The sequence below is a fragment of the Lissotriton vulgaris genome, chromosome 2_1 (genome assembly GCF_964263255.1).
Source record: "Lissotriton vulgaris chromosome 2_1, aLisVul1.2, whole genome shotgun sequence".
NCBI classification, from domain to species: Eukaryota; Metazoa; Chordata; class Amphibia; order Caudata; family Salamandridae; genus Lissotriton; species Lissotriton vulgaris.
The window spans coordinates 1,578,541,629-1,578,569,266 of record NC_141687.1 but is presented as its reverse complement, the minus strand read 5'-3'; positions in this window follow the sequence as shown (position 1 = coordinate 1,578,569,266).

The following is a 27,638-nucleotide window of genomic DNA, read 5'->3' as shown; positions in this document are numbered from 1 at the left end:
GGCCTTGAACGCTTTTTGGGTTGGGCCAGGATAGAAGACATGCACAAGTGCACCAATTAGTTTAGGATATCTACATGTAATACTTTTTACTGGAAGCAAATTCAACATGCAGCAATGGCAGTAGTAGGCATGCTTTGAACTTGTATAACAAAGTATTCTGTCTTGTAGTAAAATTGTAGATTCCTGATTTTATTTAAGACAAAGGAGACAATTATTATTAGCCCACCTTTTGTTATGTAACCCACCCTTTTAATAGGATGTTCATGATTTATTTTGGTCCTTTCTATTGCCAGTTTTAACTAAACAAACAGGAGCCAGAGGCAGGATATGTAAGACCTTTGGAAGGGATGAGTTTCTTTCAGAAGGAGGATATTTGTGTTATTGATGAGAACCATAAGAAAGAAGTTTTGTGGTTACTTATTTGGTGTCTGTTTCTGTTTATCTTCTCTGGGCCCGATTCACAGAACTAACTTAAGACAAAATCCTAAACTTACTACTTTTGGTATTCACAGAAGTTAGGATTTTGTCTTAAGTTTGTCTTAAGACAGACTTAAGACAGACTTTAAGTTAGGATTTTGTCTTAAGTCTGTCTTAAGTCTGTCTTAAGTTTGTCTTAAGACAAACTTAAGACAAAATCCTAACTTCTGTGAATACCAAAAGTAGTAAGTTTAGGATTTTGCCTTAAGTTAGGTCTGTGAATCGGGCCCTCTATTTCTTGTTTATATTTTTCATTTTTCTCACAGACTCTAACAATGGTCATCAAGTAAAGAGGAAGTCAAGGTCTATACCTATTTATTCTATATGTGCTAAGTTTGTGTTGTTCCTTATTTCCCAAGCGAGCAGGATTATGGGATTTGAAGTTAATTTTAAATGTGGTAGGACTAATAATCACTAAGAGAGACTACATAAAAGCTGCCTCTTTTGCCTTTAATAAAATCTGGGCTCTCCTTCAGTGATTGGTTAAGAGAACCTGAAATTATATTCCTGTAACTCAACAAACGTGTAGTGGGAAAGTGAGGACATAATCTCTCCCTGCACACCTCCTATGGTATTTTTGCTAACATATAAAATTATAAATTTTTTCATTTTACAAGCAAAGAAAACAGTAATACTAGGAACAGTGTTAGAGTTGGATGTAGTTTTCAACACAAGTAAGACAATGCTTTAAATTGCCATGATTACGTATTGGTAATCCGATTTACTCCTATTCCTTATGCCTCATCCCAGTACTTACATATGCGGAAAGGGGGTCCGCACTGCTTATGCCACTCATCTTAACGTACCTGTTCAATATCATGTGTTTAAAAAAAATTCTTAGGTATATATATTTTATTCGATCAAAAGTATGATCATTTACATCATAAAATTCATATCCATAAAATCAGTAAAATAATTAATTTCATTACATCATAAAAAGACGATTTAAAAAGTGAGCTATCACATGCCTCTAGCAATATAAGTATGTTTCAGAAGTTCCTACATTTATAGAAGTACATAAAAAGAGACAACATCCGTATTCCAAAAATAAATCTAAAATTAATCTAAATTTGTAAAAATAAATAATTATATTACCCGGTATCAAATTTGAAACCCCACAACCTGGTGGCATACCTAATCATATTAATTTCACAGAGACATTATTGATCATTTTTAACCTCTTCCACCAAGCAAAGAGCAAATATATCAAAATTGTAAAAACTAGCCACCTTGTGGTATCTGTCTTAAAATTGCGTAAAGCATCAACAGGGTGTGTAAAAGATAGTAGACAACAGTCAGAAATTAACCAATTTTTCCAAAAGTCAGTATAGGAGGGACGAAAAAAAGAAAAAATTATCAACGGTCTCTGGGACGGAATGACAGGTCGGGCACATAGTTGTTACACATGCATTTTCCCATGAGCTTCTCCTAGAATTAAGAGGAAGTACTCCGTACCTAAATTGAATGTCCAGAGCTCTTGCCTGGGGTGGTTTGATGTCATCCAGAAACATTTTGAAACCAAACCATCCCTTTATATTTATAAAACTAGTAGTTAAAGTACCATGTGCAATTCCATCGATGCTTTTTTGTATTCATGTACTCCCAGAACCTTTTTTTAAGGAGAGAGACTATTTTTTTAGTTTGAAAAAACATCCCTTGATCTTTTTAAGCCACACCAGGTCACCTTCACCGGAACAGGAGCGTTACTGGTCCAGATCATTACCCAAAACAAGAAAGACTTAAGAATGGTAAAGTTGTTTATCGGTTTAATACCAAGGTCAAGTCCTAACGGCAAGAGGGGAGTGTTCACTGGTAAATGAAGAATCGCCTTAATACATTTGTTCTCAGCAAGGACTAAGTCCTTAAGATTCTCCAGCCCCCATAGCTCAGCCCCATATAGGGCTGCTCCTAGACCTTTACCCCAATGAAGTTCATAATTGGGGAGAGTGGTCAATATGGAAATTCCCTGGCCCTCCCGGCTATTGCGCAGTCTGCATTCTGGAGAGTCTGAGGGGCAGATTTATGTTAACTGGCGCATCCCCAGGGATGCGCCAGTTAACATGCGCCACAGTGCGCCCCAGCTCCGCCAGCCATGGTGCGCCGCATTTATAATGCGGCGCACCATGGTGCAAAAACGGCACAGATGCGTGACGCATCTGTGCCGGTAATGTGTCGCATTGCTGGAGTTGCGTCGCAAGCGCAACGCAGCTCCAGCAAGGCTCAGGGGTGCCCCATTTTAACAATGCTGCGTCAAGACCTACGCCTGCTTCAAGCAGGCGCAGGCTTTTGACGCAGCATTGGCTTAAAAGTGACTGAGTGAAATCTCATAGATTTCACTCAGCCACTTTTGCGAGGCGCACCTACCCCGGAACGCCCACCCTGCGCCGGAACGCCCACAAGCGGTGCAGGGCTTTACAACGTGACGCATCTGCCTAGATGCGTCACGTTGTAAATCGTTCATAGGGATGCGCCACGTTTACGCCGCCTTGCGTGACGCAACAGCGGCGTAAACGTGGTGCAAGGGCCTCATAAATCTGCCCCAGAGTACTCTTCTTGATTTGGGGTATCCAAGACAACCTATCACTAATTCGTACTCTTTGGTAGTCAAATGCCTTGACCTGCTCCGGGGTTTGCAGGCCCAGCGTTAATTTACCCTTATAGGAATTATAGGTGTTAAACGTCATATATTTTGTCTTAGAACAATTAATTTCTAATCCAATGTCCTTACAGGCTTCAGCAAATTTTTAAAAAATATTCTGAATCCCCTTTGGCGTCCTAGCAATGGGTATTGTATCATCTGCAAAAAGCAGAGGGGGCACAGGACTACCCGCTGATTTTGGGGGATCACCTCCAAAAAGAACACAACTCTTCTGTTTACCCATTTATGTACAGTGTAAATAATGTTGGGGTGAGAACACATCCCGGGCGTACTCCCTTACAAACAGATATATCATTTAAAAGACTGCCATCAAGATTCCACCTGACCTTTTCATAAGTGTCATGGTGCAGGCGAATCAAAATATTAAATAGATATGATGGGAGTCCTAGATCTCTTAGGGCTGACCAATGTTGAGTGCGTTCTATTGAGTCAAAAGCCTTTTTTAGATCCACAAACACAACATACAAGTGACCTTCTCTAATGCTCACTTCCTTCCATATTAGCAGAAGAAATCTGAAAACTTGATCTATAGTTCTTGTGGAGGCCCTAAATCCTGCATGCAGATTATATAAAATATCATTCTCGTCAATCCAATTTTGGATCAGGGTTAAAATAATTTTACAACATTTTTGGGGGGAGACGTCTATAATGGGCCTATAATTTGTGAGAGCCCTTTGTCTAAATTTTTTTGTATTGGAATAATTTCAGCAACTCTCCAGGACACCGGGATTTCACCACCACACAAGATAGCATTAAAAGCCCTTTGTAGCAATGATCCCCATATTATAGGCTCTGCTTTAAACATATATCCTGGAAGCTTATTTAAGCCCGGGGCTTTCCCATTCTGTAGAGAATTAATAGCTGTAATAGTTTCCTCTATTGTAATAGTAGTCTCATCAGATAATGTGTGTCCTGTATAGTTCAACTGTAAACCTAAGTTAGAGGCTACCCGATTGCCTGCATAAAGATGCTTAAAATTCTCATTAAGCATGGGCGGAAAATCCGTTCCGCTCGCGGATTTTCGGTAAATTCACAATCCGCGAACTCTCGCAAATTTTCCGAAAATCCGCAAATTCGCACGCAGCGGATTTTTTTTCTTGGTGATACAATATTGCGGCGTGCGGCGTTCACTTACCGTCATTCAGCGTTTGCCGAGTTGTTTTTCTTGATATTTTGCGAGTGCTGCGCCATTTTGGATCTTGCTGCGGGATCCCGCGGGAGTTTGGCAACGCATCGCGAGAGTTCGCAATTGCGAACATGTAGGTGCGGCGGGCAGCAACAATCTTGCACTCTCGAAATGACAAAATTTGCAATTCTGCACAAGAAATCGACTAGCAAGCAGCATAGACCTTCTGAAAATGATGATTTTTATCAGAATAACTCCTCAGGTTGACATTTGCCTGCACTTTTTACGATTTGAGGCCTTTTGACTTTCTTTGGATCACTTTTGGATTAGAAATCAACTTTCACAAGTAAGTTTGATTGGGGCATTACAGTTGCTGTTCTGCAGAAAAACGAGTTTTGCAAAACTGAAAGCACTCAGCAGGTGCAAAAGTTCACTCATCATTAGTAACCATTCCCTGTAGTACTTCCTGAGGGCCCCTCCAGAGTTCAGCTGCCTATGTTTGTTTGGGGCATTACAGTTGCTGTTCTGCAGAAAAACGAGTTTTGCATAACTGAAAGCACTCAGCAGGTGCAAAAGTTCAAGCTCATAATTAGTAACCATTCCCTGTAGTGCTTCCTGACTGGGGCCCCTCCAGAGTTCAGTTGCTAGTTGCAACAATTCTATGACCCTGCTCTGACCCTCACAGCAGGCTCATAGAATAGCTACAAGTAGGCCACAAAGGTCCTGGGAAAAAAAATTGCAGTGCAACAGAAAGCAAATTACAGATAAGGAAGCAGGTGCCAGACTGGAATTTTAAAACAGTGACACATTAATAAATAAACCCCAAATTAATTCATGTCAGTTGAAGCAGGGCAGGTGTGCTTGCTTTTCCCCCCCATAATCTACAGGGATGAACCAGAGGGTGGCATTGATGTACCAGAGGGTGGCATGGGTGAAACAGGGTGGCAGTGGTGAAACAGAGGGTGCTGTGAACCTGTGATGATGAACCAGACGTAGAAACAACATAGTCACGACCGTTGCGAGCCGACAAGTAAGTTCGCAATTGCGAACTGGTACAAAACCCTCGCGAACTGGCAGAAACCCTTGCGAACACAAAAAAAAATCCGCACATTCGCGAGAATTCGTGGATTTTGCGGATTGCGAGTTCGCAAATACACAAATTCGCGAACGCCAGATTCGCAAAATTCGCCCATGCTTAATATTCATCCTAAACATGGGGCTGTATGTGGAAATCTATTACCATTTTTTTTATGACCTTTTCGACAGGAGATACCAAAATAATTGTCTGTTCTTCTGCCTTGATGCTTCTACGAGTGAGTGCCATTTTCCTGACTCCCAATCCCTTTTTGCCTTGTCTTGTGCCGATTTATACAACTTCCTGTTTTTTACGATATCTATGTGAGATTTTTCCTTTACTGCCACAATTAAATCATCCTTAGCTTTGTTGCAAGCCTCATTGTACGACAGGGCTCTACTCCATGAGAACGAATTTTGGTTGCACTGTTTATAAAAAATGGTCTTAGTGTACAGGTCCATTGCTGTAATGTGGCCATAATGTCATCTGCGCTAGCAACAATATTACTCATGTCGGGGAGAATCTGAACAACCTCTGAATATATTTTTGGGAAAATAATTGGATCAGCCAGTATTTATGTCCATTTTACTCTTTTATTATTGTTAGTGGTGATTACAGGGGTAATCTTATGCCGAGGCTGTCCATATAAGAATACTAGGCCAGACAGTGTAAGTACCAGAGCATTCTGGACTTAGCTTCCCCCTTATAAACTTATGGTATGCTTCTATGTCTGAGCGTTTCCGACCATTACAGGTTCAAACCCTGTGGGTAATGGTGAATGATAAAACCTGATGCCCCACCCTGGTACACTTCCTAATAGGTGTAATCCGTAGCTTCTCAATCCCTCTGGCTTTATCTCCATCATATATTAGCTCCTGTATACAGTCAACCGTTTCAAATATTGTGTTAAAGTCGCCGGCGACTATGTGTTGATAATGCCCTTTGTTGAGTCAATATAATTTGTTAATGTGATTATCGGTTCGGATAGCTTGTGAGGACTACTAAAACGATTGTAGATGTTAGCCTAAGATGGATATTCCGTTCAGAGAAGTCAGTTCCAACCCAAGTATTTCCTCTGAACCTAGATCCAGCACCTTGATTTTACATGCTGATGTATTCTTAACCCAGATTAATAAACCACCGGCTGAGTGGCCAAGACTATCTAGCTTCTACACGGAGGGTAGTGAACCCCACCATGTGTACCAGCTCATGCGCCCCGGTTTCCTGGAACAAGCATAGATGGAAATCGTCCACCAGCTTGCACCCCTCAGGGTCAATTAACTTAGACGCTATGCCTGCAATGTTCAACGATAAGATTTTCAAATCCTGGTTTTCTAACATAAGGATCCAAGGCACTACATCCTAACGTGGTTTTTGCGCTCTCATAATAGGATATCACTATAGTTGGTATTTGAAAAATGTGTATTCTGTGTTAACCAGTGGCAGACTTTGTTTTTCAACTGGTCCAGAGATTCTTTTTGATTTCCCTGTAACAGGGGGAAATTATTTCAGATTGCCACATAAGAGCAACACTCCAGTGTTACCTTGTCATCTTGATCAATAGACCATTTTGGTTCAACGTTTCAGGGAGTGTTTGTTGGCTGCAATCAATTAAATTCCCAGTGGGAGTTAACGTTGAGAGGGTAGGCTCAATGTTAATAGACAGCAACATTACGTTCCCCAGGTGACTACAGCGTAAGGGCCCTATCTTTTTTTGTGGTACTGCCCTATTAGATCCAGTATTTAGGGTACAAGTTGGCAAGTCTACATTTCTACTAGATGGCCCCTCACCAGAATTTGAGCCCCCATAAGAAACAGCCCTCCTTCATATATTTTCGTTGTTACAACTGTCCCAGATAATATATGAGCAATCAATTTATGAATAACATCCACGCTTGACTCCAATTTGTCACGTCTACCCAAAATAGGCAGAAAGTTTTGGGCACTAATTTTTTCTATGCATGATATTTAATGTTACAATAGTTTGCGGGGTAATTTCTCAGAGTGGAGAGGCGAATTAAGGATTGAGTCAATCATAGAAGATGGTATTTGCAATGTGTCACCAGTAGCTTTACGGGGCTACCTCCTGGATCTTTTTCCTGGATCTAGTCCGTGCAACCCATAAAGGCTCTGAATTTTTAACCTTTTTTCTTCTTTTAACTGGGCTTTCACGCACTGGAATTGCTGTAGGTATAGAAGAAGGGAACTGAACAGGGGATGAAACAGAGGGACTTCTGTTGAGAACATGAATGTTCTTGCTAGTGTCATTTGTTGGAAGAGCTTGTGCAGTAGCCTCAGCAATATAGCCAGTAACAAGACCAGCTGAGCACCCTTCCATTGACAACCGTCGCTCTGCAACCTAAATCTCCTTGTCAATGGCCTTGGCAGCTCGTGGGAGGAAGCAGTCAAGTGTAGAGTTTAGTAATGGTTTTGGAGTGATCGCTTGCTCCCCGTCAATTGTAGCTTAACCGCCATTCACAATAGGTGTGTAATATTGCATATGTAAATCAGACTTACTTGTGCTAGAAGAATTCAAACAGGCTGCTTCTTGTTGTGCAAAAAATGTTGGAGTCAGTTAGGGGTCCGGATCCAGGAACCAACAGAACGGGCCTAACCCAGCCTCTTCTGGGCTCTGACGAGCAAGGACGGGCCTGCGTTGGTTTAAGTCCTGGACCCCGGCAGGAAAACAGGCATGGAGATGTGCAATCGGGCGTCACGCACCCGTTTAAATCTCGCAACCCCTTGCACTGGGTGTGTTGCTATGAGCGCGGCGTGGTACAGCCTGGGGCTCTGAGTCCCGTCCTTCAGTCCCTAGCATATAAACAGGCATAGAAATGTGCAATTGGGCGTCCCGCGCTGTGGGAGGCTGCGTCGTATTAAATCTTGCGGCTCCTGGCACTGGTTGTGGCGCTATGAGCGAGATGCAGTGCAGCCTGGGGCTCTGAGTCCTGGCCCATTTTTTAGGTGTTTAAATGGGAAAAACCCTTAACCTATTCTGCTGTACTACAAAAATACTCTAAAACATACCCCTCTCAAATGGGATGGGCCTAGGGCTCTGAGTCCTGGCCCCCGGTTCCCGGCAGGAAAACAGGCGTGGAGATGTGCAAACGGGCGTCCCGTGCTGCTGGAAACTGCGTCAGTTTAAATCCTGCACCTCCTGGCAAGGTGTGGTGCAATGAGTGCGGCCCGGTGCAGCCTGGGGCTCTGAGTCCCGGTGCCCTGTCCCCGGCAGGAAAATTGTTGTGGAGATGTCTGTAGAGAGCCACTTGGGCGTTCCTATACAATGTATCTACACTACACACATACCTACACCCCTCGGGTCGGGTTCGCTCCAAGGGTATAAATAAATGGGCGGGAGACCGCTTGTGGTCTTCCAGCCAACGGTGTAACTCTAGTATCCTTTGTGATCCATTATAGGTGTTTCTAAGGCCTAGCTCTACTTAGGCCCCGCCGCACCACATTGGCGACGAGGCCGGTCGCAACACATGCGTGCCCGCCTACCTGCGGTATCACGATCAGGGAGCGCGCGGTACCCACCTGCGACTGCCCTGCTCCCGTGGTGCTGCCTACATCGTGGAGAAGAGCTGCGGTGCCCACCTGCATCACCCCGTGTGCTGCCGTCTGCTGTGACCGCCGATCGACGCTGCCAGCTCGAGCCCGGCCATGCGTCTCCCTCCTCCTCGGGAGCGCCTTCAGCTGGCGGGACTCGCCGACAGCGTGCCGGTACCCGGGTGAGTGTTTGGCCGACCCGCCCCACGGACCGCCCTGCCTGCGCGGTGGTGTCTGGAGCCTACCTCTCCCTTCTGAGGCTCACATTGTGAGGCCCTGCTCCAAGCGTCTGCCCTCCTCCCTGCAGCAGGCCTATGTGAGGCCCAGATACCGGGGTGTGACAAAAAGCTGCAGCGAGGCCCCGAGGTCGAGCTGGCCCCTCCACTGCCTGTACTCATCTTCCCACCTGCCATCTGCACGTGGCATCAAGGGTTTTTGAGAGGAAGAGAAGGGTTGGGACGCCCTGAGGGAGCCACAAGCTACTGAGCTGGAGGCCAGCCATCAAGCATTGGTGCATCCAAGCGCTCCTGTACCGGTCAAGATATTAGCAAGCGTCCTCGAAGGCTGAGAGTGGGGTGGTGCAGCGGTGGGGGAAGGAAGGGTCATCAGGGGAAACCTGTGGTGGATAGACACATACACCCCCCCCCTTCGCCACGACACATGAAGAAGGGGCAAGCGACACTGTCGTGTGACGAGGACATCCGGCCCACGTGCCCAAGGAACACCCCGTTGCTGTGCACCTAGACCCAAGCGGCACCCGTGCGCTCTCACGTACTCGTGCCCAGGCACCATGAGCAACACCGCACCAGGGGCGGCTGCGGCCCCTCAGCCAGATGGAGGGTGTAATCAAGCTGGAGCTGAGACTCCTCAACCGCCGGTACACACGCACACGGCGGTGGCGCCGTTACCCCCATTCAGCGGAGCCACTGATCCGGCGACGGCTGCGCCCAGATGGAAGGTCTGGGTTGGGAGGCTCAACCACTATTTCAAAGGAACCAGGGAGACCGACGCGACTGTCAAGAGGTTACTCCTCATCTAAAATGGCGGAGCGGAAATATACGACCTATTCGAGACGCTCCCCAACACTGGGGCGGATGACAACTACGAAGCGGCAGTCGCCGCGTTCAACAAGCACTTTGAATCACAACTCAATCACGACTTTGAGAAGTTCAAATTCAAGAGAGCATGGCAAACCGAGTCAGAGTCCGTCGACATGTTCTGTGCCCAGCTGCGCCGGCTGGCCAGCACGTGCCCCTTCGCTGAGCCGAGGGACGAAATCAGAGACCAGCTCATCCTCGGATGTCGCTGAAACTCTTAAGGAAGCTCATCCTCAGACAGCCCGGGATCTCGCTGGACGAGATCCTGATCCCGGCTCGTTCCGACGAACTATCGGACGTCAGAGCAGAGGAGATGGAGGCGGCCCTACACACCCCAGTGGCTGCACCATCATCGTCAAGACTCCTGCCGGTTAAGGAGGAAAAGGTGGACGCCATCCAGAGAAGAACTCCAATGGCCCGCCAACTACCCAAGCCAATACCGGGGAACCTTTGTGGGTATTGCGGAGAGGACCACCCTGCTGCGGCCACAAATGCTGGGCAAAGGGGAAGACATGTTCCCGCTGCGGAAGGCTAAACCACTACGCCAAAGTGTGCCGAGGGGGAAGATTTTGGTCTACGATGTCCAGACCTAGAGGTCTGCCACAGAGCATCCATCAGATCTCCCTGGATAACCCGTCACCACCGTCTGACAATCAGCCCCAGGAGAGGTGCCCCATATACGAAGACGAAGACGATGACGAAGTGTTCGTCATGTCGTATGTCAGTCGATCGGGAACAATGCGAAGACCACCTCCCATGTGCTCCATCTCCATCGAAGGCACGGATGTGCAGGCCCTCATTGACACTGGAGCCTCAGTTAATGTAATGGATTCTGATCAGTATGAGAGACTGTCGCCGAGTGCTCCCCTCGCACCATCTGGTGCAAGAATCTACAGCTTTGGAGGGACAGATCCACCTCCACTGAGGGGCGTCATCCAGACTACCATCGTGAGTGGGAGCTACTCCACGGAGGCGTAGTTTAACATGACTGAAGGAAAGAAAGGGATTCTGCTCAGCTGCCACTCTGCGGAGGACCTCAAACTCGTCTTCTTCGCAAACCAGGTGCACGAGTCACATGCAGAAGCTCTGTTGAGGGAATTCCCAGCTCTCTTCCAAGGTTTGGGTAAACTAAAGGGGAAGAGGTTCCGACTCCACGTCGACACCTCTGTGCGGCCTGTTGCCCTCCGGCACAGGCGTGTGCCCTTCAACCTATGCCCACAGGTGGAGGGGGAGCTCCGAAAGTTAGAAGAACTGGGAGTAATCGAGAAAGTGTCCGGACCCACACCATGGGTGTCTCCGCTGGTCGTGGTGCCCAAGCCCAAACAACCAGGAGCGATTCGACTCTGTGTCGACATGAGGCTACCTAACATGGTGGTGAAGTGAGAGCGGCACATCAACCCCACTACGGATGACATCGTAGCCAACCTGCTGGCGCGAAATGGTTCTCAAAACTAGATCTTCATGCGGGGTACCATCAATTGGAGCTTGAGCCAGAAAGCCGGTACATCACCACTTTCTCAACGCATGTGGGTCTGCGCAGGTACCGGAGGCTCAGTTTTGGCGTATCCTCAGCAGCCGAATTATTCCAAAATGCCATTCGAGAGGTGCTGTCGGGGCTGCGAGGAGTAATCAACCTCAGCGACGACATCCTGGTGTATTCGGACACGCTTGAGGAACACCACTCACACCTGAAGGCTATGTTGCAACGGCTGGTAGACTGCGGACTGACCCTACACAAGTCGAAGTGCTCCTTCAACCAAGAAAGCATTGATTTGTTCATTTACGCCTTCACCCGTGAGGGACTCCAGGTAGATCAAAAGAAGGCCGAGGCCATCTGTGCGGCGAGCACCCCACGAAACCCCACGGAGGTGAGAAGTTTCCTTGGCATGGCTGTGGTCGATTCATCCCCAACTTGGCGGTGATGTCAGAACCCCTGTGGGTGCTCACACGCCAGGACCACAAGTGGGAATGGCCTCTTGCAGCTAACAAGGCCTTCCAGGATATCAAGGCGAGCTTGCTCAGCAAAACCGTGATGGTGTACTTCCATCCACAGCGCAAGAAGGAACTGGTTGTTGACGCTAGCCCCCTGGGCCTAGGGGCAGTGCTCATGCAAGAACATGGCCCGGAGGTGTGGAAGCCGGTCGCCTATGCCAGCAAAGCCCTGACCGACACCGAGACACGCTACGCCCAGATCGAGCAAGAAGCGCTGGCCATCAAGTGGGCATGCCAGCATTTTCATCTATATCTTTGCAGTCAGGAGTTCAATGTGGTGACCGACCACAAGCCGTTGCTTCCACTGTTGGCGGGATCTTCCCGGCTGGCTCCCCCACGGATTGAACGGTGGGCCGTACAGCTGCAAGGATATAACTTCATGGTCATCTTCCGCCCTGGGGCTCACAATCCGGCAGACTACCTGTCCCGACATCCGGACTCGGCAGTGCCAGCCCACCCTCCGGCTGACGGCTGCAGCGAGAAAGCGTTCATCCACATGGTATCGCAGGCAGCAAGCCCCAAGGCCATGACGCTGAAGGTGCTAGGCCAAGCCATCCAGGAAGATGCAACTCTGTCTCCGGTCTGGAAGTCCTGGAGAACAACATCTGGGCTCACTTTATGGATGGGGCTCGAACGCTCCAGCTGGAGGTCGCTCATGCGCAGCAACAGTTGCGGCAGGTTCAGAATGAACTAAGTGTGGGAGAAGAATGAATCGTCCTTAGGGGACATCTCATCGTGGTCCTTGAGAGCCTACAGAAGAGGATCCTCGCATTAGCCCATGTGGGACACCAGGGAATGGCCAAGACCAAGGCAAGGCTGAGGAACAAAGTCTGGTTCCCGGCCATGGACACTTTGGTGGACGAGATGGTGCGGTCGTGCCATGCCTGCACGAACACTACGGGATACCCAGCGCCAGTGCCGGTGATCACAGAAGGACCGTGCAGTACCCCATGGACACACTTGAATGTGGACTTTGGAAGCTTCCCTAACGGTCGTCACATGCTGGTCACAGTCGACTCGTTCTCGAAGTTTCCCGTCGTCGAGGTCATCACATCGACAGCTTTCCCTCAAGTAAAGAGAGTTATGGACCGTGTCTTCCCCATGATGGGGCTGCCTGAATAAATCAAGTCCGACAATGGACCCCCCTTTCAGGGGCGAGAATTCCAAGACTACCTTGCGAATCTGACAATACGACACCGGAAGAGCACCCCATTGTGGCCCCAGGCGAACGGGGAGGTAGAGAGGCTGATGAGAACCATCAATCGTGCGCTTTGCATCGCAGTGGACAGCGGGGAATATCCGGAGACTTCCAATGACCAGATCCTCAGCGCATATTGTCTAACTCCCCACAGCACCATGAAGTGCGCCCCCACTCATCTGCTGTTCAAGAGAGCCCCCCGAGACAGAATCCCGTCGGATCCAACGTGGGTGCCCTCGGCACGGGATGACGAGGCCGTCCAGGCGAGAAGAGAAACCACGAACCGGAATGCAAGCGAGGCTCGTCGAGCTCAGAAGCTGTAGTTCAAGGTGGGAGACCCAGTGGTGATCAAAGACCGACACCCCGGGTGGAAGTTTCGGACACCATATGAGCCGGAGGTATGGGTTGTAGAACGGATTCAAGGGACGATGGTGACGGCCAAGAAGTGACAACAACTGGTCAACCGCAACGTGTCCAGCTTCAAGAAGGCGACGGAGACGGAGACAGACCCTGAGACCGTTGCGTATCAGGACATGGCACCAAGGACACCCCTCTCGGGGTCACCAACTGTGGGGAGTCCATCAGCGGAGTTGTCCTGGCCATCGGGCCAAGGGGCAGGGGGTGGTCCCCGGTTGACCAGTCAGACCGAGGACAGTGAGTTGGCCGATGGAACCCCGGCTGCGGTTGCGTCATCTCCCTGTAACCGAAGCCAACGATACAGTCTCTGGCCAAACCCTGGCCTGAGTCAACAGCTCTGAGACTTTGCCTGTGCATCCCCATGAGCATGGTGAAGTTGGTAGTATCGGACTAAAAGGAAGGAGGGATGTAGAGAGCCACTCGGGTGCTCCTATACAATGTATCTACACTACACGCATACCTACACCCGCCCCGAGGGTATAAATAAACAGGCGGAAGACCGCTCGTGGTCTTCCGGCCAACGGTGTAACTCTAGTGTCCTGTGTGATCCACTATAGGTGCTTCTAGGGCCTATCTCTACTTAGGCCCCGCCGCACCACAATGTCTAATCGGGCATCCCGCGCTGTGGGAGCCCAAGTCGGTGTAAATCTCAAACCTCCTGGTGCTGGGTGTGGCACTATGAGCATGGCTTGGTGAAGCATGGAGCTTTGAGTCTGGCCCTCGGTCCCCAGCAGGAAAACAGGCGTGGAGATGTGCAATTGTGCTTCCCAAGCTGTGGGAGTCCACATCAGTTTAAATCTTGAGCTTCCTGGTGCTGGGTGTGGCACTATGAGCGCGGCGCGGTGCAGCCTGCAGCTAAGCATGGGCGAATTTTGCGAATCTCGCGTTCGCGAATTTTGCGGATTTGCGAGCTCGCAATCCGCAAAATCCGCGAATTCCTGCGAATTTGCGGATTTTTTTTTTTTTGTGTTCGCGCGTGTTTCTGCCAGTTCGCGACGGTTTTTACAATTTCGCAATTTGCGAACTTACCTGTCGGGTCGCAAGTTTTGCGAACTTGTTGTTTCTACGTGTCCAGCCTGTTTGGGACACTCTTCTTCATCACTGCCACTCTCTGTCACCACTGCCACTCTCTGACTACTCATGCCACCCTCTGGCCCACCCATGCCACCCTCTGTTTCATCACCACACCCTCTGGTTATCCAGTGTACATTATTTTCGGCAAAGCAAAGCACACCTTCCCTGCCTCAAGTGACCTGAATTAATTTGGGGCTGATTAATGTGTCACAGAATATTTTTTTAGCTGGCACCTGCTTCCTTAGTGCTTCCTGATTAGTGATCTTTTGCACTTGCTAAGTGCTTTCATTGTTGCAAAATTAGTTACAACACCTGCCCTGCCCCAACTGACAATAATGAATTAGGGGCTGATTAATGGATTTTAACTTCCAGCCTGGCTCCTGCTTGTCTCCCTTAGCTGTAATTCAGGACCTTTGTGGCATATGTGTAACTATTCTGAGGTTCAGAGCAGGGTCACATAATAGTTGCAACTGGCAACTGAACTCTGGAGGGGCCCCTCAGGAAGCACTACAGGAAATGGCTACTAATGATGAGCCTGAACTTTTGAACCTGGTAATTAGTTTCAGTTTTGCTAAGATCGTATTTCTGCAATTTAGCACTTACTCACGGGGTGCGAAGTTGTACTGGCAAGCCGCGAACTCACGCGAACAGTGCGAGCAAGCCATAAAATCCGCTGCTCGCGGATTTGCGGATTTTGCGGGAGATTCGCGGAACTCGCGGATTGCGAATTTACCGAAAATCCGCAAAATCCGCGAGCGAAACGGATTTTCCGCCCATGCTTCCCTGCAGCTCTGAGTCCTGGCCCCCGGTCCCTGGCAGGAAAACAGGCATGGAGATGTGCATTTGGGCATCCCGCGCTCTGGGAGCACGCTTAGGTTTGAATCTCGTGCCTCCTGGCGCTGGGTGTGGCGCTATGAGCGCGGCTCGGTGCAGCCTGGGGCTCTGAGTCCTGGCCCTTTCTTAGGTATTTAATTGAGAAAAACTCTTAACCCATTCTGTTGTTCTACAGAAATACTCTGAAACATACCCCTCTCAAATGGATGGGAGGGCGTGATGTAAGTAATGGGACAAGGAGTAAGGAATCGGAGTAATGAGGATTGCGAAGAAATCCCCTTCATCCCAGTTATTGTCCCAGGCCCTACAAAACATTAAATCTCAAGTAATCAATAAAACTATTACCAAAGAAGCAAATCGTGCTGAAAATAACAAATTTATTGGAGGTACAACGTACAACTGCATCAGTGTTAAAAAGTTCAAGACATTTCGGCAGACTTCAAAACCTTTGTTTCAATATCTAATTCTGTCCCTTGAGCCATATTCAACCTATAATGATTAATAAACCTCGAAGCAGAACCCAGAGTAACCGCAGTACATATATCCGTAAGTGGCACACCATGTCACTCTTTCAATGAAGGTAACACATCCCTGGTAGAGTTGCCTGCACAGAACCAGGAAACATTAATCCATAGTACCAAGGTAGACAATAGGGAATTCCCCCTTTATTGGCCTGACCAAAACTGACAACAAATCACGTTTCCTATAGTCATAAGATCTCGCTAAGTAGAGCTTGATTACTCTGACCACACCCAATTTCCTGTGACCGATGGGAGACAGAATTCAATTTTGGAGCAAATCTTTTACCCGACCTCAATACCACTCGATCCTCAAATATTCTCATATAAGGAGAGAAATTCATCAAAGTATTCCATTCCAACAAACACCTGGCAATAACAAGGGTAATTAGAAACACCAGTTTCAGGGTCAGGATTTATAATTAGCGATCCCCCAAAATCTCAAAATGAGACTTATGTAAAACTTAGAAAAACAAACATAAATCCTAAAGAGCAAGCATATTCCTTACCTATGGCTGTACTATTTCGAAAGCCTTAAAGAGCATTGAAGTCAATGTTGTCTTATCTGCCAAAGAACTCCAAGGGGGACAAAAGGCTGCAATATAGGCCCACTGCAATCTCAAAGTGGCAACTAGTGGCCACATGTATCAAAATTGGAAACTGCGATCACCAAATTGCGATTTTTTGAGAATCACAATTAGGTAATCTCAATTTCCAATGTATGAAACTCCATGAGTTTCAAATACTGATTCATAGTGGGTCCCAAACAGACCTACATCATTAATATAAATAAGATAGATCGCAATGCGCGACCCCCTAGGCATCACAAAAATCACAGGGATGGTGGCCTGCTGAGGTTAGCTGACCACCATCTCTATGACTGCTTTTAAATAAGGCAATCATTATTTGTAGAGCATCCCATTTTCCTTAAAGGAAAACGGGATGCTTTACAAACAGAAAAATGAAAAGATTTCCTTTCATTTTTTAAGACCCAACAGTGATCCATGGGACCACTGCCTGCTCTTAAAAATGCTTTTACAAACATTCACAAAGGGGAAGGGGAAGGTAGGTGGTAAAATGCACATTTTTTGCAACATTCATACATACCGATGTGATTCGCTATTAGGAAGGGACGCCCTGAACACGCCCCTTCCTAATTCTGAATCGCAAAACCCAATTTGCTTTTCAGTAACAAGTCAACGAATCACAATTTGGGTTTTATGCGTGTGAAAAGCTGTTTGCGAACTGAAAAAGGCTTCATGCATATGTTATGCTATGGTATATGCTGTTTTGTAACGCGCACAACTACTACCGGAGTATCCTGGCACGGTATACCGCTGGGGAACCAGTCCTGGCTTTCCCTGTGGGATGGTTCCTCCTTGGAGTCCCCAAGGTGGAGCCAGGCATCCCCGGCGTTGATGGGGCCGTTGTGGAGATTAGGCAAGCTAATGCCCAGAGTTGCCGAGTGGGACCCCTGGTTAGAGTAGGCACTGAGGCGAGAATTATCGAGCCCGCTGACCCTCGTCCATGACCCTGCCGCGTCGGGAATTGAACACTGGTCCTGGGCCGACTCCTGCTTCCGGGTCTGCCACCTCTAACCAATGAGCCACACCACTCCATATGCCCCTAAAATACCTTTATATGAGCCCTCTTGCAGAAACTGGGAAATTTCCTAGTCGGACAAAAGATTGCAGATAAATCCTTATTTAAACACCAATTTGAAGAAGGTGGCCAATGATAATGATGCTCCTGTGCCTTCCCAGTAAGATCTCTTGTTGTATTCTGCATAGATTTATTTACTGAGAGGGAAATTCGTGAACCTCAAAGGTGCTCATAACTACTAGCTTCAATCACTGCAGGGAATTAGGAGGCAGCAGAGTTTTGGGACCAGGTGGAAGGCTGCAAAAGAAAGCAACCGGATCTGATTCCCTAACCTCTCTTTTAATAAGGGGAACCACTGACTCCTTGGACAATTTAGACACATAAGAATTGCATTTGAGTTTCTGAAATTAGGCGGGAAATGAGAGGGATAGGAGGAAAGACATAAAGAAGCGTGTTGGGCGATTGACATGTCAATGCATCCACCCCTATTGCCAGTGGATTCTGAAAACTTGAGAAATAATTGAGGAACAAGAGAGTTTAGGTGATCTGCAAATACATAATCTTTCAGATCTCCAAATCTCTTGAAAATTTCCTGAAAGACATGACTTGCTATTCTGAGGAGGAAAGATCCTGCTAAGAGCAGTCACTACCATGTTGTTCTTCCACCAAACAACAGTTGCTCTGAAAGACAATAAGATGTCCTCTGTCCAACTCTTTTTTACCAAAATGTTGAGAGATTTAGTATCTGTGCCAAACTGCTTATTGAGATAAGACACTGACACTGAATTGTTAATCCTTATTTGCACATCACTCCCTTATATATCTGTCTAGAAGAATTGAAGAACCATGGGATCCCTCCAGTTAAGGGAATATAAACACTGCTCAGTTGTCCAGCAACGCTGGGCCATTATGATTTGCAGAACAATTCTCTTTTGTTGGCATTTATAGTTAATAAGACAGGGTTTGGTTCTGGAAAAGAATGCCATTCTCCAGATTTTGGCACTTTAATCCCCCCCACCCACTTAAGCTACAATCTTAAGTTCTTTGTAACTAAAATCCTGGCCTCAATGTTTGGGAACGCCGACGGTCAATAGTGAAGAATATGAGCCAAATGAAGAAGTGCCCATGGCACCACAAACAGGCTAACTGCCTGCAAAATATAGAAAAAAGGGGGGAGGAAGCTATCTTAAAGAAGAGAATCATTCTTAAAATGTAACCTTTGTCTCCCTTCTTGACTCGTGACCAGGTAGAACTAAGACAAACTACATTTACCATATCTCCTTGGACCTGTAGAAAGTGTCTGTCTAAAGGCTGCTCTTTGTGCAACAACCAACTCAGCCTATTCAACAATCCTTTTTTCGTTTCATTAGGACAAAAAACACATCCAGTCTGTCTGAAACTAGGCTCCGATGTTCACCAGGTTTTGTGAAGGTTGATTTTTTTATATTTTGAGACTGAGAAGACATACAAAATCCAGTAGAACCGCTGTAGGAACATGAAGAATAATATCTGAGCAAGAGGGAGAAACTATTAACAGATCATCCAGTGAGGGAACTACGTCTTGTTCAGAATAACCGTCACTTGAGCTAAGCCCTTGGGAAGCACCCTTTGGGACACTTTCGGGACAAAGGGTAATGCTTCAAACTACCAGTGAAACTCCTCCACCACAAGCATCAGGAAATTTTAGATGATCTGGACTCACTGATACATGAAGATAAGCATCCTGAATATCTATTGATGCCAGAGCATTCCCAGTAGAAATTAAAGGGATCAACTGCTGAAGTGTATTTATTTTGAAGTGAGTTGTGGAGAGATAGCAATTTAATTCCTGTAAATCTATCACCAGCTATATTCTCCTGATGATTTTCTCACAAGGAAGACCAGAGAATGCCATTTTAAATTGTCCTCTTGCTTCTGAACTGGGAATATGATAGAGATTTCTAGCTGCAGATTCCCTACTTCCATTCGGCTCTGTGTGACAGCATTGGTAGCGTTGGTTATGAGATCGCAGTGCCGATATAGGCGCCACCCAGGTGCACGAACCTCCGTTCTTTTCGTTCTGTGTCAATTAAGCACAGATCGGGGAAGAGCTATCCCTCTGTTGCTTTATGACAAGTGTTTCCCCAATGTTTTGTCCAATTTGGAATTTTTCCATCTTTGTGTGCGAGGGATGTCTTCGAGGAAGACAGGTTTCCAGCTGTGCGGTGCCTGTCACCCCATGATGTCGATCAGCGATCCCCACCTCGTCTGTCTCTGGTGTCTCGAGCATGATCACAACTCAAAGTCATGCTTAGACTGTTGGGCCATGGCTCCAAAGGCCCTGAGGGAGTGGGAGATTAAACTCCTTGCTGCCCGTGAGTCAACACCATCAAGCGAGACTCCGTGGAGGTCCCGGTATCGATCCAAGAAGAGGAGGGCGCAGGACCACTCCCAGAGCTCTAAGTCCTCTTTGTCTCACTCAAGATCCTTAGGATACTCGGGGAAGAGACATAAGAAGAAGAAGTTGAAGTGGACTCCATCTTCACCTGGACTGTCGTCCACCGACAAGAGCGGTAAGGAGCACCGACGCTCTAGGCACGGAGCCATAGAATGGGTCGACTTCGCGCCTCCCTCCCTTTTCAGTTGCCGGAGAGACAGGCAAGTCAAGGAAAAGGGTTTACGAGGCCATGCATAGCGTAATTCAACAGGCCGACCCAGCTGGTGAGCCCTTGGGCCCCGTGGAGTCGGAACAGGCCCCATCATGTTCGATTCCCTCTGCTCCAGCCACAGCTCAGGTGGTAACTCGTGGACCCGATCCCTGATCCTGGTCGATGCGGTTATGCCATTGCGACCTCTGACGTCGGACCAGAAGTTGGTGCACACAGTCCCACCAGTGCCCACTGGCAGTGCCATCCCATCCTCATTCTGACAAAGAGCTTCAACGACATCGCCTGATGTGGATTCTGACGTTGACGTTGAGTGAACCCAGGGGTTCCATGTTGTCGTCTGAGCACCTTGAGGTGGTGCTAGGCTCAGGGAAGGAATGAGAGGGGATTATGGACCCTCTGGAACATCATAATAACTCTGCGGAGCAGTTGGTCTAGTATGGGGAATTTGTGGTGCCAGTGGTGGCAGGGTATGCTCAGACGTAAATCCCTTGCTCACTTTGCCACTGGATTCAAGCAAGCCAGGCTGAAGACGGCTGGAATGCCAGAAACCGGTCCTCTGAAGCTTGTTTCCGGTCCAGGGAAGACATGGCTGGGCAGTTCGGGCTGGACTGTTCCCATGAGGCACAGGGTCAGACTAATCTGCATATAGCCTTGTCTGAACTGGGGTGGCAGAGTGGGCTAAAGAACGGTGATGGATTAAACCCAGATCTTTTGACTGGGTGTGAGTGTTTGATTGATTCAGATGCTCCGTCCATCACCACCCCCTTTTGTACCACTTTTGGCCACCATAAGTGTGGCAGGGTATGCTCAGACGTGAGTCCCTTGCTCACTTTGCCACTGGATTCAAGCAAGCCGGGCTGAAGACGGCTGGAATGCCACAAATCGGTCCTCGGAAGCTTGTTTCCGGTCCAGGGAAGACATGGCTTGGCAGTTCGGGCTGGACTGTTCCCATGAGGCACAGGGTCAGACTGATCTGCATATAGCCATGTCTGAACTGGGGTGGCAGAGTGGGCTAAAGAACGGTGATGGATTAAACCCAGATCTTTTGACTGGGTGTGAGTGTTTGATTGATTCAGATGCTCCGTCCATCACCACCCCCTTTTGTACCACTTTTGGCCACCATAAGTGTGGCAGGGTATGCTCAGACGTGAGTCCCTTGCTCACTTTGCCACTGGATTCAAGCAAGCCGGGCTGAAGACGGCTGGAAAGCCAGAAATCGGTCCTCGGAAGCTTGTTTCCGGTCCAGGGAAGACATGGCTTGGCAGTTCGGGCTGGACTGTCCCCATGAGGCACAGGGTCAGACTGATTTGCATATAGCCATGTCTGAACTGGGGTGGCAGAGTGGGCTAAAGAACGGTGATGGATTAAACCTAGATCTTTTGACTGGATGTGAGTGTTTGATTGATTGAGATGCTCCGTCCATCACCACCCCCTTTTGTACCGCTTTTGGCCACCACAAGTGTGGCAGGGTATGCTCAGACGTGAATCCCTTGCTCACTTTGCCACTGGATTCAAGCAAGCCGGGCTGAAGACGGCTGGAATGCCAGAAACCGGTCCTCGGACGCTTGTTTCCGGTCCAGGGAAGACATGGTTTGGCAGTTCGGGCTGGACTGTTCCCATGAGGCACAGGGTCAGACTGATTTGCATATAGCCATGTCTGAACTGGGGTGGCAGAGTGGGCTAAAGAACGGTGATGGATTAAACCCAGATCTTTTGACTAGGTGTGAGTGTTTGATTGATTCAGATGCTCCGTCCATCACCACCCCCTTTTGTACTGCTTTTGGCCACCATAAGTGTGGCAGGGTATGCTCAGACGTGAGTCCCTTGCTCACTTTGCCACTGGATTCAAGCAAGCCGGGCTGAAGACGGCTGGAATGCCAGAAACCGGTCCTCGGAAGCTTGTTTCCGGTCCAGGGAAGACATGGCTTGGCAGTTCGGGCTGGACTGTTCCCATGAGGCACAGGGTCAGACTGATTTGCATATAGCCATGTCTGAACTGGGGTGGCAGAGTGGGCTAAAGAACGGTGATGGATTAAACCCAGATCTTTTGACTGGGTGTGAGTGTTTGATTGATTCAGATGCTCCGTCCATCACCACCCCCTTTTGTACCGCTTTTGAATACTTCTCCAGACACTGGCATGCTCTCTCTGCCTACAGTGGCTACGGAGGCGGGGGCATCCTATGCCATTGTGGTAAAAAGGGCAGCTGAAGTCTTGGATTAGAGCTACCCTCAATGGAGGTCAGGACTAATCTCCTGACTGGAATGCTTCAACCTTGGGCTTCTACTTCCGAACCACTTTTGCCATTTAATGAGGGACTTACAGACTTCCTTCTAGGTAAGTGGTCCAAACCTAGCACAGGGGCTCCTGTGAATAAGATAGTTGCCTGCTGCCATCACCCAGCACCAGGTAATCCGAAGTGCAACAGCCAACACCACACCCTAGAAAGTTTGGTGGTGCATGCCTCTACTTCCCAGGGCACAGTACCTTTCGCCCCTTGGGATAGAGAATCCAAGGCATTGGATGCATTTGGGAAGAAACAGTTTTTTTCCTCCTGCCTGGCATTGCGGTCTGTGAATACTACATGCTCATTGAGCTATTTCTCCCACTCCCTTTGGGAAAAAGTTGAGCACATGCTGCCACAAGTACCGGAGGAAGGATGGGAGAGATGTAGCAAAATACACCATTCAGTGTGGCCTAGTTACGACAGATTCACTGAGCAGATTGATTTAATGACAATGTCTTTCAGGAAGAACTGGCTTCTCAGGCGATGTCCAAGCCAATTTGATGGACATGCCCTTTGATGGACGCCGACTTTTTAGAGAAAAGGCAGACTCAGCCCTGATCAGGTTCAAGGACTCTAGAGCTATGGCCAGATCCTTGGGCCTCTCCTCTCCCCGTGGCCAGTCTTCCTTGTGTGGCAACGTAAGAGGTTTCTAGTTCCATCAGCCCTATCCAAGCCATCATCCCACACAGACTGCCCAAGCCATGCGAGGATGTGGATGCAGTGCATTCTGATCTCTGAATGGAGGCCAGAAGTCGTCGACCACACAGTCCTCAGCAGCCAAGCAATCCAAGGCTGATTCTGCAGGACCGCACTACTCAAGTTGGTGGGAGAATTCATCATCATCTCCCCCAAGAAAGATCCATAACATCATACAAGTGGGTTTGCAGATCCTCCAGGAGGGCTATTCTCTACCTTTTCCTTCTTTACCTCCTCCTATTCTGCCAAATCTGTAACGGCTGATGGACGATCATTTAAAGTTGCTTCAAGAGTAAGTTACAGCTCTCTTTGCCAAGGGAGCTATAGAAAGCGTTGCGGTTTCAGAATTAGGCAGTGGCTGTTATTCCCATTACTTTCTGATTCCGAAGAAAAACAAATGGCTACGGCCCAGTTTGGATCTTCGGTCCGTGAATCTCTTCCTCAAAAAGGAGAAATTCAAAATGCTCACTCTGGCTCAGGTCTTGTCTACCCTAGACTAAGAATACTGCATGATAGCGTTGGACCTGCAGGAAACGTATTTCCACATTTCCATCCTGCTGGGCCTCATGCGTTACCTGTAGTTCAAGGTAGGCCACAAGCACTTTCAGTTTATTTGCTCCCCTTCGGCCATACCAGTATCCCTCGGGTGTTCAGCAAGGTCATGGTGGTGGTTGCAGCTCATCTATGCAGGTTAGGGGTGTTAGTCTTCCCCTACCTCGAAGACTGGCTGTTAAAGGCATCCTCTCCCACCATATATGACTATGGCGGACCTCCTGCATAAATATGCCGAAGTCACACCTGACTCCATTTTAGATATTCCCTTTCATCTGAGCTGCTCCGGACACAGGGCAGTGTTGGGCCTATCCTCCCAAGCAATGAGTCCAGGATATTCAGGTTATGATTCCGATGTTTCTGCTTTTATCCTGGATTTCTGTGAGACTGACTCTGAGGCTGGTCTGCTTCATGGCCTCCTGAAACCTATGAGTAAAGCATGCCAGGTTGCATATGGATGCTATGCAGTGGGACTTGAAGGTCCAGTGGGCACAGCATTGCGGAAATCTCATTGACATGGTCTAAATCTCAGAAGGAACTGTGAGAGATCTGCAGTAGTGGTTGATGAACTGTGATTGGGTAAATGGCAGAACACTCTCCTTTCCCCAACCAGAGCTTACAGTGGTGACAGATGTGTCACTTCTGGGATGGGGCAGCTATCTGTGAGAGGTGGAGATCAGGGGACACTGGTCTCTGGCAGAGTCAGGGCTCCACATAAATTTATTGGAACTCTGAGTGATTTGAATGACATTGAAGGCATTTCTTCCCTCTGTCAAGGGAAGCTAGTGCAGGTGTTCACTGACAACACCGGTGAGAGGTACTGCAACAAGCAGGGGGGTTGGGGTCGTGGACCCCATGTCGAGAGGCCCTGTGTCTCTGGACATGGCTGGAACAGCAGGGCATAATCCTGATGTTTCAACGCCTGGCAGGTTCTCTGAATGCCATGGTGGATTAACTCAGTCATAGATGCCTAGCAGATCACAAGTGGCATCTTCCGTTGAAGGTACAAGGTCTCTTTCAGCAATGGATAGAAACTTGGTTAGTTTTGTTTGCCTCTGAAGAGAAAACTCAATGTCAGCAATACAGGGCGCTGGAGTTCCCAAGGCGGCTATCGCTCAGCGACTCTTTTCATAACGAATGGAGCTCAGGCCTGCTGTATGCATTTTCACCAATACTACTACTGCCCAGGGTTCTGAAAATGATCAGGAGCGACCAGGCAAAAGTCTGTCTTGTGGCCTCAGACTTGGTGAGGAGAGTCTGGTATCCAGACCTTCTGAAAATGAGCATCGATTCTCCAATCAGGCTGCCACTTCATGAGGATCTTCTGTCACAGTAACAGGGGAGGGTCCTCCACCCAAACCTGTCAACTCTGCGCATCCATGCATGGAGATTGAGCCCCGACAGTTGATAGCTTTTGACCTTCCTCCCGAAGTTTGTGATGTTATTGTAGTGGTCACGCAGCCCTCCACTAAGACGGTATATGCCTGCCGTTGCCAGAAATGTTTATTATACTATACAGAAAGGTCTATTGCCCCTCTTTCCACTTTTCTTTCTACTGTACTTCTATTCAATGTAAACCTTGCCCAACAGGGCTCTGCTTTGGGAACTCTCAAGGGTTATCTCTCTGCTATGTCTGCCTTTTTGCGGCTGCAAGACCAGTCTTCTCTCTTTAAATCTGCTATTATACATAGATTTCTGAAAGGTAAGGCTCACTTGTTTCCACCCATGCCCTTTGTTAAGCCACAATGGGACCCTAATTTGGCGCTCATCTACCTGACGTGTGCTCCCTTTGAGCTTTTACATAATTATCCCCTCCGGGTGTTGACCATAAAACCAGTTTTTTTGGTGTTGATTACATTGGCCCAGAGGGTGATGCAGAGTTATCTTGTTTGCCTCCGTATTTAATTTCCTTTCTGGACAAAGTGGTGCTTTGCACCCGGGATTCCTTTTTGTTAATAGCTGTGACCCCATTCCATTTGGGTCCATCCATCACATTGCCCACCTGCTTTGCTCCCCCGCATCCCTCTAAGGCAGAGGTCTTCAAACTTTTTGATGCCGAGACCCCCTTGTAAAACCTTTTTAGGCGTAAGGACCCCCTTCCGACAAAAGTTTCTAGAAACTGGTACTCCTCATCATCAACTTTTGACAACCATAAATGCGCCTTTTAGACCTCATCACATCCCTCCATCATTCATCCACCCACACTTTCACACATCCATCCATCCACCCTTTCATCCTTCCATCCATGCATCCATCCTTCATCCATCCACCCTTTCATCCTTCCATCCATACATCCATTCTTTACCCATCCACCCTTCCTTCCATCCACCCATCATTCATCCACCCACCTTTTCACACATCCATCCATCATTCATCCATGCAACCTTTTATCCATTCATACATCCACCCACCCTTTCATCCTCCCATCCATACATCCATCCTTCATCCATCCACTCTTTCATCCTCCCATCCATCATCCATCCACCCTTTCATCCATACATCCATCCCCCCACCCTTTCATCCATCCATCTACCCATCATTCATCCCCCACCTTTTCACACATGCATCCATACATCCTTCATCCATCCACCCTTTCATCCATCCACCCATGCATCCATCTATTCACCCATCATTCATCCACCCATCTTTTTACACATCCATCCATCCATCATTCATCCATCCACCCTTTCATCCATCCGTCCACCCTTTAATTCTTCCATCCATACATCTTTCCTTCACCAATCTATCCTTCATCCAACCACCCTTTCTGCACTGGCTCCCGGTCGCGTACCGCTGTATCTTCAAAATGGGCTGCGCCGTTTTCAAATCTCTATCTGCTCTTGCCCCTGCTTTTATTTCTCTTAGCCTCAACCGTCACATTCCCTCACGGCATCTCAGGTCCCCTGCTCACAATCTTTTGATCACCCCCAGGTTCAAACGGAAGAAACATGGCGGTGCCTGTTTCTCCTTCCTTGCTCCTTCTACCTGGAACTCCTTCCCTCTCTCAATCCGGCTCACTCCTGACTACATCACTTTTCGTAAAAACCTGAAAACTTATGTTTCAACTAGCTCATGATTAGTCTCTTACTCACCTGCTACCTCTCTCCACTTGTCTCTGAGCGCCATGACACCAATTGGTGACCGTGCGCGGTAACAAGTTCTTTTAACATAACATAACATAACATAACCCTTTCATCCTTCCATCCATCATTCATCCATCCACCCTTTCATTCATCCATTCACTCATCATTCATCCACCCACCTTTTCACACATCCATCCATCCATACATCCATCATTCATCCATCCACCCTTTCATCCATCCATTCACCCATCCTTTACCCATCCACCCTTCCTTCCACCCACCCATCATTCATCCACCCACCTTTTCACACATCCATCCATCAATCATCCATGCAACATTTTATCCATTCATACATCCATCCACCCTTCCATCCTCCGATCCATACATCCATCCTTCATCCATCCACCCTTTCATCCTTCCATCCATACATCCATCTACCCTTTCATCCATCCATTCACCCATCATTCATCCACCCATCTTTTTACACATCCATCCATCATTCATCCTTCCACCCTTTCATCCATCCATCCTTCATCCGTCCACTCTTTAATTCTTCCATCCATACATCTATCCTTCACCAATCTATCCTTCATCCATCCACCCTTTCATCCTTCCATCCATTCATTCATCCATCCACCCTTTCATTCATCCACTCATCCTTTACCCATCCACCCTTCCTTCCATCCACTCATCATTCATCCACCCACCTTTTCACACATCCATCTATCCACCCTTCAGCCTTTCATCCATCCACA